Genomic DNA, 13,258 nt, shown 5'->3' with positions numbered 1-13,258 from the left:
TATTTAAATATTAAAATATTAAAATATTAAAATATTAAAATATTAAAATATTAAAATATTAAAATATTAAAATATTAAAATATTAAAATATTAAAATATTAAAATATTAAAATATTAAAATATTAAAATATTAAAATATTAAAATATTAAAATATTAAAATATTAAAATATTAAAATATTAAAATATTAAAATATTAAAATATTAAAATATTAAAATATTAAAATATTAAAATATTAAAATATTAAAATATTAAAATATTAAAATATTAAAATATTAAAATATTAAAATATTAAAATATTAAAATATTAAAATATTAAAATATTAAAATATTAAAATATTAAAATATTAAAATATTAAAATATTAAAATATTAAAATATTAAAATATTAAAATATTAAAATATTAAAATATTAAAATATTAAAATATTAAAATATTAAAATATTAAAATATTAAAATATTAAAATATTAAAATATTAAAATATTAAAATATTAAAATATTAAAATATTAAAATATTAAAATATTAAAATATTAAAATATTAAAATATTAAAATATTAAAATATTAAAATATTAAAATATTAAAATATTAAAATATTAAAATATTAAAATATTAAAATATTAAAATATTAAAATATTAAAATATTAAAATATTAAAATATTAAAATATTAAAATATTAAAATATTAAAATATTAAAATATTAAAATATTAAAATATTAAAATATTAAAATATTAAAATATTAAAATATTAAAATATTAAAATATTAAAATATTAAAATATTAAAATATTAAAATATTAAAATATTAAAATATTAAAATATTAAAATATTAAAATATTAAAATATTTAAATATTAAAATATTTAAATATTTAAATATTTAAATATTAAAATATTAAAATATTAAAATATTAAAATATTAAAATATTAAAATATTAAAATATTAAAATATTAAAATATTAAAATATTAAAATATTAAAATATTAAAATATTAAAATATTAAAATATTAAAATATTAAAATATTAAAATATTAAAATATTAAAATATTAAAATATTAAAATATTAAAATATTAAAATATTAAAATATTAAAATATTAAAATATTAAAATATTAAAATATTAAAATATTAAAATATTAAAATATTAAAATATTAAAATATTAAAATATTAAAATATTAAAATATTAAAATATTAAAATATTAAAATATTAAAATATTAAAATATTAAAATATTAAAATATTAAAATATTAAAATATTAAAATATTAAAATATTAAAATATTAAAATATTAAAATATTAAAATATTAAAATATTAAAATATTAAAATATTAAAATATTAAAATATTAAAATATTAAAATATTAAAATATTAAAATATTAAAATATTAAAATATTAAAATATTAAAATATTAAAATATTAAAATATTAAAATATTAAAATATTAAAATATTAAAATATTAAAAATTAAAATATTAAAATATTAAAATATTAAAATATTAAAAATTAAAATATTAAAATATTAAAATATTAAAATATTAAAATATTAAAATATTAAAATATTAAAATATTAAAATATTAAAATATTTAAATATTAAAATATTAAAATATTAAAATATTAAAATATTAAAATATTAAAATATTTAAATATTTAAATATTAAAATATTAAAATATTAAAATATTAAAATATTAAAATATTAAAATATTAAAATATTAAAATATTAAAATATTAAAATATTAAAATATTAAAATATTAAAATATTAAAATATTAAAATATTAAAATATTAAAATATTAAAATATTAAAATATTAAAATATTAAAATATTAAAATATTAAAATATTAAAATATTAAAATATTAAAATATTAAAATATTAAAATATTAAAATATTAAAATATTAAAATATTAAAATATTAAAATATTAAAATATTAAAATATTAAAATATTAAAATATTAAAATATTAAAATATTAAAATATTAAAATATTAAAATATTAAAATATTAAAATATTAAAATATTAAAATATTAAAATATTAAAATATTAAAATATTAAAATATTAAAATATTAAAATATTAAAATATTAAAATATTAAAATATTAAAATATTAAAATATTAAAATATTAAAATATTAAAATATTAAAATATTAAAATATTAAAATATTAAAATATTAAAATATTAAAATATTAAAATATTAAAATATTAAAATATTAAAATTTAAAATATTAAAATATTAAAATATTAAAATATTAAAATATTAAAATATTAAAATATTAAAATATTAAAATATTAAAATATTAAAATATTAAAATATTAAAATATTAAAATATTAAAATATTAAAATATTAAAATATTAAAATATTAAAATATTAAAATATTAAAATATTAAAATATTAAAATATTAAAATATTAAAATATTAAAATATTAAAATATTAAAATATTAAAATATTAAAATATTAAAATATTAAAATATTAAAATATTAAAATATTAAAATATTAAAATATTAAAATATTAAAATATTAAAATATTAAAATATTAAAATATTAAAATATTAAAATATTAAAATATTAAAATATTAAAATATTAAAATATTAAAATATTAAAATATTAAAATATTAAAATATTAAAATATTAAAATATTAAAATATTAAAATATTAAAATATTAAAATATTAAAATATTAAAATATTAAAATATTAAAATATTAAAATATTAAAATATTAAAATATTAAAATATTAAAATATTAAAATATTAAAATATTAAAATATTAAAATATTAAAATATTAAAATATTAAAATATTAAAATATTAAAATATTAAAATATTAAAATATTAAAATATTAAAATATTAAAATATTAAAATATTAAAATATTAAAATATTAAAATATTAAAATATTAAAATATTAAAATATTAAAATATTAAAATATTAAAATATTAAAATATTAAAATATTAAAATATTAAAATATTAAAATATTAAAATATTAAAATATTAAAATATTAAAATATTAAAATATTAAAATATTAAAATATTAAAATATTAAAATATTAAAATATTAAAATATTAAAATATTAAAATATTAAAATATTAAAATATTAAAATATTAAAATATTAAAATATTAAAATATTAAAATATTAAAATATTAAAATATTAAAATATTAAAATATTAAAATATTAAAATAATAAAATATTAAAATATTAAAATATTTAAATATTTAAATATTTAAATATTTAAATATTTAAATATTTAAATATTTAAATATTTAAATATTTAAATATTTAAATATTTAAATATTTAAATATTAACATTTTCATTTTTCGGCAACAATGCCATGGAATTCGAAGAAGAAAATCAACAAAAACAAAACGCACAGTATGGGATTTGACAGCGCGCATTTGCCGAAAGTGCGGCGCGTCGTTTCGAGGCTGGTATGCCGCGTGTCTTTTTCGGGAATACGCGCAATAATACATAGCCGGCCGCCTTGAAACCGGCACGATTTCAAAATAAATCTAAAAGAACCACCCTTATACATCTACAATTGCTACTACAACTACAACTTCTACTGGACTACTACATCTACTACATTCTTCAAAACAAATTACATCACAACAGCGTGACCAAGGTCACTTGTTCTTCTTTTGCTTCTTTGCATTTTTTTCTTCTTTTTCTTCTCGGTATTCAGCTTAGCTGATCTTTTGTTGTTCAATTTCTTCGTGCTGCTACTGCTGTTGCATTGTTCTGCTACTACTGCTTCTCGCTGCTTCTGCTGGACATCGGAAACTGCTGACTCATCAAAACAGCATTCGAACGGGTTAGCACGTATCACGTACTGTGGCTTGTTCAGCATCGCTTGAGCAGGATCGTACGCAGCTTGGCAGGATACGGATCGTCCGGTGTACTACGTCGATTTGGTGTTCAGGTCTCGTAGGCGAGTTCGGCATTCGCGGGACTTCATGGACTGTCCCGGTCCGGGCCCGTCGCCGTCGCCGACGACGTCGATGCAGCATCATCCGACCTAATAAGATGAGAGACGGCTTTTTCAAATGTAAAACACAACTTACAAAAGACTTCCCTGGATGCGGAGGCCAGGTGGCCTCCGCGACCGCTCCACTATGGGGTATTTCCATATAAGCGAGCGGCCAAAAATATTTTTTTGCTTTTTTGTGACTTTTTTGTGTTGTTTGTACTTAGTATAATGAAAACAAATGAATTTTGATATTTTTCCAAAAAAAAGTTTAATTTTCGATTTTTTCATATATTTGAGGCCACGTGCATTAAAGTGGTGAATTTTGATATTCTTGCTCTGTCTATTTGATGCACGGAATGGCGGTTTATGCTATGTTAAAGTTTCTGATTTATGCGTATTTTAATATTTAAATATTTAAATATTTAAATATTTAAATATTTAAATATTAAAATATTAAAATATTAAAATATTTAAATATTAAAATATTTAAATATTTAATATTTAAATATTTAAATATTAAAATATTAAAATATTAAAATATTTAAATATTAAAATATTAAAATATTAAAATATTAAAATATTAAAATATTAAAATATTAAAATATTAAAATATTAAAATATTAAAATATTAAAATATTAAAATATTAAAATATTAAAATATTAAAATATTAAAATATTAAAATATTAAAATATTAAAATATTAAAATATTAAAATATTAAAATATTAAAATATTAAAATATTAAAATATTAAAATATTAAAATATTAAAATATTAAAATATTAAAATATTAAAATATTAAAATATTAAAATATTAAAATATTAAAATATTAAAATATTAAAATATTAAAATATTAAAATATTAAAATATTAAAATATTAAAATATTAAAATATTAAAATATTAAAATATTAAAATATTAAAATATTAAAATATTAAAATATTAAAATATTAAAATATTAAAATATTAAAATATTAAAATATTAAAATATTAAAATATTAAAATATTAAAATATTAAAATATTAAAATATTAAAATATTAAAATATTAAAATATTAAAATATTAAAATATTAAAATATTAAAATATTGAAATATTAAAATATTAAAATATTAAAATATTAAAATATTAAAATATTAAAATATTAAAATATTAAAATATTAAAATATTAAAATATTAAAATATTAAAATATTAAAATATTAAAATATTAAAATATTAAAATATTAAAATATTAAAATATTAAAATATTAAAATATTAAAATATTAAAATATTAAAATATTAAAATATTAAAATATTAAAATATTAAAATATTAAAATATTAAAATATTAAAATATTAAAATATTAAAATATTAAAATATTAAAATATTAAAATATTAAAATATTAAAATATTAAAATATTAAAATATTAAAATATTAAAATATTAAAATATTAAAATATTAAAATATTAAAATATTAAAATATTAAAATATTAAAATATTAAAATATTAAAATATTAAAATATTAAAATATTAAAATATTAAAATATTGAAATATTAAAATATTAAAATATTAAAATATTAAAATATTAAAATATTAAAATATTAAAATATTAAAATATTAAAATATTAAAATATTAAAATATTAAAATATTAAAATATTAAAATATTAAAATATTAAAATATTAAAATATTTAAATATTTAACTATTGAAATATTAAAATACTGAAATATTTAACTATTAAAAATCTAAACATAAAAAAACCAAAATATTTATAAAAAAGATAAATTTAATATTAAAAATAAAGATGCATTGAAAAAATAAAATATAATTTAAATTTTAATATTAATTTTTAGGTGAGAACATTTATGAAATAATTGTGTTTGATATAAATAAAAATATTAATATCATATAAACCATTGTTTTCTTCTGCCTGCATATCTAATTTGATCTTTGATTATTCTTAAGTATAAGTAATTTTCGATCCCTCACGTTTATAGAAAATACCTCAAATTTAGGTATTTATGCCTAGAAATAAGGAATAAATGGTCCGCCATCTTTGATTATACCTGATTATCAGTAATTTTGGATCCCTCACTTTTCCAGAAAATACCTCAAATTTAGGTTTTTATTCCTAAAAATTAGGAATAATAATGGTCCGCCATCTTGGATTATACCTGAATATCAGTAATTTTGGATCCCTCACTTTTCCAGAAAATACCTCAAATTTATGTATTTAAACCTAGAAATAAGAAATAATCATGGTCCGCCATCTTGGATAATACCTGAATGTCAGTAATTTTGGATCCCTCACTTTTCCAGAAAATACCTCAAATTTAGGTATTTATACCTAGCAATAAGGAATAACCATGGTCCGCCATCTTGGATTATACCTAAATATCAGTAATTTTGGATCCCTCACTTTTCCAGAAAATAACTCAAATTTAGGTATATATACCTAGAAATAAGGAATAATCATGGTCCGCCATCTTGGATTATACCTAAATATTAGTAATTTTGTATCCCTCACTTTTTCTGAAAATACCTCAAATTTAGGTATTTATTCCTAAAAATTAGGAATAATAATGGTCCGCCATCTTGGATTATACCTTAATATCAGTAATTTTGGATCCCTCACTTTTCCAGAAAATACCTAAAATTAAGGTATTTTAGTTCTACAATTATACCTAAAATATAGGAATTCTCGTACTAAAACGCTATTAGTAATTTTATTACTAATAGCCGATTAGTAATAAAATAACTTATTGCAGTCAGGTTCGATTATACCTAAAAATTAGGAATTTATACCTAATGTCCGTTTTGCGTGAATGTCACCCCGGGCTATCAAAGTCACCCCAGTTTACGGTACTTAGGTACGTTTAATAAAATTAGAAATTCCTATTCTAAGTATTTTACAGAAACGAGTATATTTGTAAGAATTACAACATTGCAGAACCATCACATGATCAACTCAGGAAAAACCCACAGAGGAAAAACTACGCATGCTGTTCTGTAGCTTCAAAACGAGGTATACAAAAGCCCATAGAAGAAGTTCATATTTTAAGTAATCTAAAGACAATCGGTTACATAGTGATTTTGATTTAGAAGAATTTATCGTGGAAAACGTGAATTTTGCAAGTGGATCAACCAAAAACGTGGACGAGAATCCATACAATGTTCCATAAAATAAACCGTCTAAAATTCTAAAACACCGCAAAAATCAAATTTTAATTGGAGGGGATGGGGGTCTTCAAAGAGAGGTGGATTTAAACTCAAGAAAAGAGGAGGGAGATTGAACGTAAATCAGAAACTTTAACATAGCATAAACCGCCATTCCGTGCATCAAATAGACAGAGCAAGAATATCAAAATTCACCACTTTAATGCATGTGGCCTCAAATATATGAAAAATCGAAAATTAAACTTTTTTTGAAAAATATCAAAATTCATTTGTTTTCATTATACTAAGTACAAACAACACAAAAAGTCACAAAAAGCAAAATATTTTTGGCCGCTCGCTTATATGGAAATACCCCATAGTGGAGCGGTCGCGGAGGCCACCTGGCCTCCGCATCCAGGGAAGTCTTTGTAAGTTGTGTTTTACATTTGAAAAAGCCGTCTCTCATCTTATTAGGTCGGATGATGCTGCATCGACGTCGTCGGCGACGGCGACGGGCCCGGACCGGGACAGTCCATGAAGTCCCGCGAATGCCGAACTCGCCTACGAGACCTGAACACCAAATCGACGTAGTACACCGGACGATCCGTATCCTGCCAAGCTGCGTACGATCCTGCTCAAGCGATGCTGAACAAGCCACAGTACGTGATACGTGCTAACCCGTTCGAATGCTGTTTTGATGAGTCAGCAGTTTCCGATGTCCAGCAGAAGCAGCGAGAAGCAGTAGTAGCAGAACAATGCAACAGCAGTAGCAGCACGAAGAAATTGAACAACAAAAGATCAGCTAAGCTGAATACCGAGAAGAAAAAGAAGAAAAAAAAAATGCAAAGAAGAAGCAAAAGAAGAACAAGTGACCTTGGTCACGCTGTTGTGATGTAATTTGTTTTGAAGAATGTAGTAGATGTAGTAGTCCAGTAGAAGTTGTAGTTGTAGTAGCAATTGTAGATGTATAAGGGTGGTTCTTTTAGATTTATTTTGAAATCGTGCCGGTTTCAAGGCGGCCGGCTATGTATTATTGCGCGTATTCCCGAAAAAGACACGCGGCATACCAGCCTCGAAACGACGCGCCGCACTTTCGGCAAATGCGCGCTGTCAAATCCCATACTGTGCGTTTTGTTTTTGTTGATTTTCTTCTTCGAATTCCATGGCATTGTTGCCGAAAATGTTTTTAATTGCACCAAAAGTGCGGAAAACCGTTGGCAACAGATTCTGCGGCACATTATGACATGCCGCGCGGCGTGTACCTTCGAAAGAAACGGACAATAGAATATTTGTTTCCAATCCTTTTAGGACCACCACGCGATCCACACTTTTTGTGTTATCTGTTTTCCCGTTCTATCGCGTAGATAAGATCAGTGCGCTGTACTCCGCGACTGATAGTAGCCGAAGATGAGCCGATCGACAGTTCAACTTGAGCTGCTCGTACCGGTCCCTAGCTGTGCTAGGAAGGGTAGAACAGTCAGTCTGCAATAAACCGCGATCGCGAGCACTTTGAAATAAAGCGACAACTTTGTTTAATTCGAGTCAAATAAAGTGTGCTTTCAGTGTGCCGATCAGTACCACAAGACGTTTAATTATGTACGTAACACTACGAACTGTATTTTAAGATAAATCCTCCAAGCGTTCTTACTTGTTCCGCACGAGTTTTGCAACCACGATGACAACAACAATCTCTTGTTCTTGTGGTGAAAACAGGTCACTACTGCCTTCATCCCTTGATGCTGGTTGGTTTTCCTCGATTGCTGACTGAAGCCAGGAGGTGTTGCATTCTCTGCTACTTTTTGCCGCTGATTCAACGGCAATGGCTGCAGATTTGGAACCACTTGAACAGATCCTGCTCCTGGTGACGCCAAAGCAGGAAAATTCACGTCCGTGTATGCTGGTGGTGTTATGCGACGATTTGGTTGGTGCCTCGTCGTCGCTTGCTGCCGAATTTATACAAACTCAGCTCGTTTTGGGCAGCTTCGATTCTTGGTCGAATGGTCGCCGCCGCAATTGAAGCATTTCGCTTCGATGTTCTCGTTGATTGTTTCGCAAGCTTGAGTTTTGTGCTCACCTCCGCAGGTTGCACAACGACTCTTGATGAAACAGTTCCTTCCACCATGTCCAAACTGCAAACAGTTCGAACACTGTGTCACGTCACGGTGCACTGGACGATAACGTTCCCAAGTCACGATGATGTTGCAAATTGCCCGAACTGCTTTCAGCTCAGACGGCGTTGTCGATCCTTTCTCGAGATGAACCAGGTACAGTTGATCTTAAATTCTTAAATTCTTAAATTCTTAAATTCTTAAATTCTAAAATTCTAAAATTCTAAAATTCTAAAATTCTAAAATTCTAAAATTCTTAAATTCTAAAATTCTAAAATTCTAAAATTCTAAAATTCTAAAATTCTAAAATTCTTAAATTCTTAAATTCTTAAATTCTTAAATTCTTAAATTCTTAAATTCTTACATTCTTAAATTCTTAAATTCTTAAACTCTTAAATTCTTAAATTCTTAAATTCTTAAATTCTTAAATTCTTAAATTCTTAAATTCTTAAATTCTTAAATTCTTAAATTCTTAAATTCTTAAATTCTTAAATTCTTAAATTCTTAAATTCTTAAATTCTTAAATTCTTAAATTCTTAAATTCTTAAATTCTTAAATTCTTAAATTCTTAAATTCTTAAATTCTTGAATTCTTAAATTCTTAAATTCTTAAATTCTTAAATTCTTAAATTCTTAAATTCTTAAATTCTTAAATTTTAAATTCTTAAATTCTTAAATTCTTAAATTCTTAAATTCTTAAATTCTTAAATTTAAATTCTTAAATTCTTAAATTCTTAAATTCTTAAATTCTTAAATTCTTAAATTTTAAATTTTAAATTCTTAAATTCTTAAATTCTTAAATTCTTAAATTCTTAAATTCTTAAATTTAAATTCTTAAATTCTTAAATTCTTAAATTCTTAAATTCTTAAATTCTTAAATTCTTAAATTCTTAAATTCTTAAATTTAAATTCTTAAATTCTTAAATTCTTAAATTCTTAAATTCTTAAATTTTAAATTCTTAAATTCTTAAATTCTTAAATTCTTAAATTCTTAAATTCTTAAATTCTTAAATTCTTAAATTCTTAAATTCTTAAATTCTTAAATTCTTAAATTCTTAAATTCTTAAATTCTTAAATTCTTAAATTTAAATTCTTAAATTCTTAAATTCTTAAATTCTTAAATTCTTAAATTCTTAAATTCTTAAATTCTTAAATTCTTAAATTCTTAAATTCTTAAATTCTTAAATTTTAAATTCTTAAATTCTTAAATTCTTAAATTCTTAAATTCTTAAATTCTTAAATTCTTAAATTTTAAATTCTTAAATTCTTAAATTCTTAAATTCTTAAATTCTTAAATTCTTAAATTCTTAAATTTTAAATTTAAATTTAAATTCTTAAATTTTAAATTCTTAAATTTAAATTCTTAAATTCTTAAATTTTAAATTCTTAAATTTTAAATTTTAAATTTAAATTCTTAAATTCTTAAATTCTTAAATTTTAAATTTAAATTCTTAAATTTAAATTCTTAAATTCTTAAATTCTTAAATTCTTAAATTCTTAAATTCTTAAATTCTTAAATTCTTAAATTTTAAATTCTTAAATCTTAAATTCTTAAATTCTTAAATTCTTAAATTCTTAAATTTTAAATTCTTAAATTCTTAAATTCTTAAATTCTTAAATTCTTAAATTCTTAAATTCTTAAATTCTTAAATTCTTAAATTTTAAATTCTTAAATTCTTAAATTCTTAAATTCTTAAATTTAAATTCTTAAATTTTAAATTCTTAAATTCTTAAATTCTTAAATTCTTAAATTCTTAAATTCTTAAATTCTTAAATTCTTAAATTCTTAAATTCTTAAATTCTTAAATTCTTAAATTCTTAAATTCTTAAATTCTTAAATTTAAATTCTTAAATTCTTAAATTCTTAAATTCTTAAATTTTAAATTCTTAAATTCTTAAATTCTTAAATTCTTAAATTCTTAAATTCTTAAATTCTTAAATTCTTAAATTCTTAAATTCTTAAATCTTAAATTCTTAAATTCTTAAATTCTTAAATTCTTAAATTCTTAAATTCTTAAATTCTTAAATTCTTAAATTCTTAAATTCTTAAATTCTTAAATTCTTAAATTCTTAAATTCTTAAATTCTTAAATTCTTAAATTTAAATTCTTAAATTCTTAAATCTTAAATTCTTAAATTCTTAAATTCTTAAATTCTTAAATTCTTAAATTCTTAAATTCTTAAATTCTTAAATTTAAATTCTTAAATTCTTAAATTCTTAAATTCTTAAATTCTTAAATTTTAAATTCTTAAATTCTTAAATTTTAAATTCTTAAATTCTTAAATTCTTAAATTTAAATTCTTAAATTCTTAAATTCTTAAATTTAAATTCTTAAATTCTTAAATTCTTAAATTCTTAAATTCTTAAATTCTTAAATTCTTAAATTCTTAAATTCTTAAATTCTTAAATTCTTAAATTCTTAAATTCTTAAATTCTTAAATTCTTAAATTCTTAAATTCTTAAATCTTAAATTCTTAAATTCTTAAATTCTTAAATTCTTAAATTTTAAATTCTTAAATTCTTAAATTCTTAAATTCTTAAATTTAAATTCTTAAATTTTAAATTCTTAAATTCTTAAATTCTTAAATTCTTAAATCTTAAATTCTTAAATTCTTAAATTCTTAAATTCTTAAATTCTTAAATTCTTAAATTTAAATTCTTAAATTCTTAAATTCTTAAATTTTAAATTCTTAAATTTAAATTCTTAAATTTTAAATCTTAAATTCTTAAATTCTTAAATTCTTAAATCTTAAATTCTTAAATCTTAAATTCTTAAATTCTTAAATCTTAAATTCTTAAATTTAAATTCTTAAATTCTTAAATTCTTAAATTCTTAAATTTAAATTCTTAAATTCTTAAATTCTTAAATTTTAAATTCTTAAATTTTAAATTCTTAAATTCTTAAATTCTTAAATTCTTAAATCTTAAATTCTTAAATTCTTAAATTCTTAAATTCTTAAATTCTTAAATTCTTAAATTTTAAATTCTTAAATTCTTAAATTCTTAAATCTTAAATTCTTAAATCTTAAATTTAAATTCTTAAATTCTTAAATTCTTAAATTCTTAAATTCTTAAATTCTTAAATTTTAAATTCTTAAATTCTTAAATTCTTAAATTTAAATTCTTAAATTCTTAAATTCTTAAATTCTTAAATTCTTAAATTCTTAAATTTTAAATCTTAAATTCTTAAATTCTTAAATTCTTAAATTCTTAAATTCTTAAATTCTTAAATTTAAATTCTTAAATTCTTAAATTCTTAAATTCTTAAATTCTTAAATTCTTAAATTTAAATTCTTAAATTTTAAATTCTTAAATTCTTAAATTTAAATTCTTAAATTCTTAAATTCTTAAATTCTTAAATTTTAAATTCTTAAATTCTTAAATTCTTAAATCTTAAATTCTTAAATTCTTAAATTTTTAAATTCTTAAATTCTTAAATTTTAAATTCTTAAATTTAAATTCTTAAATTCTTAAATTTAAATTCTTAAATTCTTAAATTTTAAATTTTAAATTCTTAAATTTAAATTCTTAAATTCTTAAATTCTTAAATTCTTAAATTTTAAATTCTTAAATTTTAAATTCTTAAATTCTTAAATTCTTAAATTCTTAAATTCTTAAATTCTTAAATTCATAAATTTAAATTCATAAATTCTTAAATTCATAAATTCTTAAATTCTTAAATTCTTAAATTCTTAAATTCTTAAATTCTTAAATTCTTAAATTTAAATTTTAATTTAAATTCTTAAATTTTAATTCTTTAATTCTTAAATTCTTAAATTCTTAAATTCTTAAATTCTTAAATTTTAAATTCTTAAATTCTTAAATTCTTAAATTCTTAAATTCTTAAATTCTTAAATTCTTAAATTCTTAAATTCTTAAATTCTTAAATTTAAATTCTTAAATTCTTAAATTCTTAAATTCTTAAATTCTTAAATTCTTAAATTTTAAATTCTTAAATTCTTAAATTCTTAAATTCTTAAATTCTTAAATTCTTAAATTCTTAAATTTAAATTCTTAAATTCTTAAATTCTTAAATTTTAAATTCTTAAATTCTT

This window comes from Culex quinquefasciatus, chromosome 1 (genome assembly GCF_015732765.1).
Source record: "Culex quinquefasciatus strain JHB chromosome 1, VPISU_Cqui_1.0_pri_paternal, whole genome shotgun sequence".
In the NCBI taxonomy this organism is placed as follows: domain Eukaryota; kingdom Metazoa; phylum Arthropoda; class Insecta; order Diptera; family Culicidae; genus Culex; species Culex quinquefasciatus.
Note: the sequence above shows the minus strand (reverse complement) of the source record.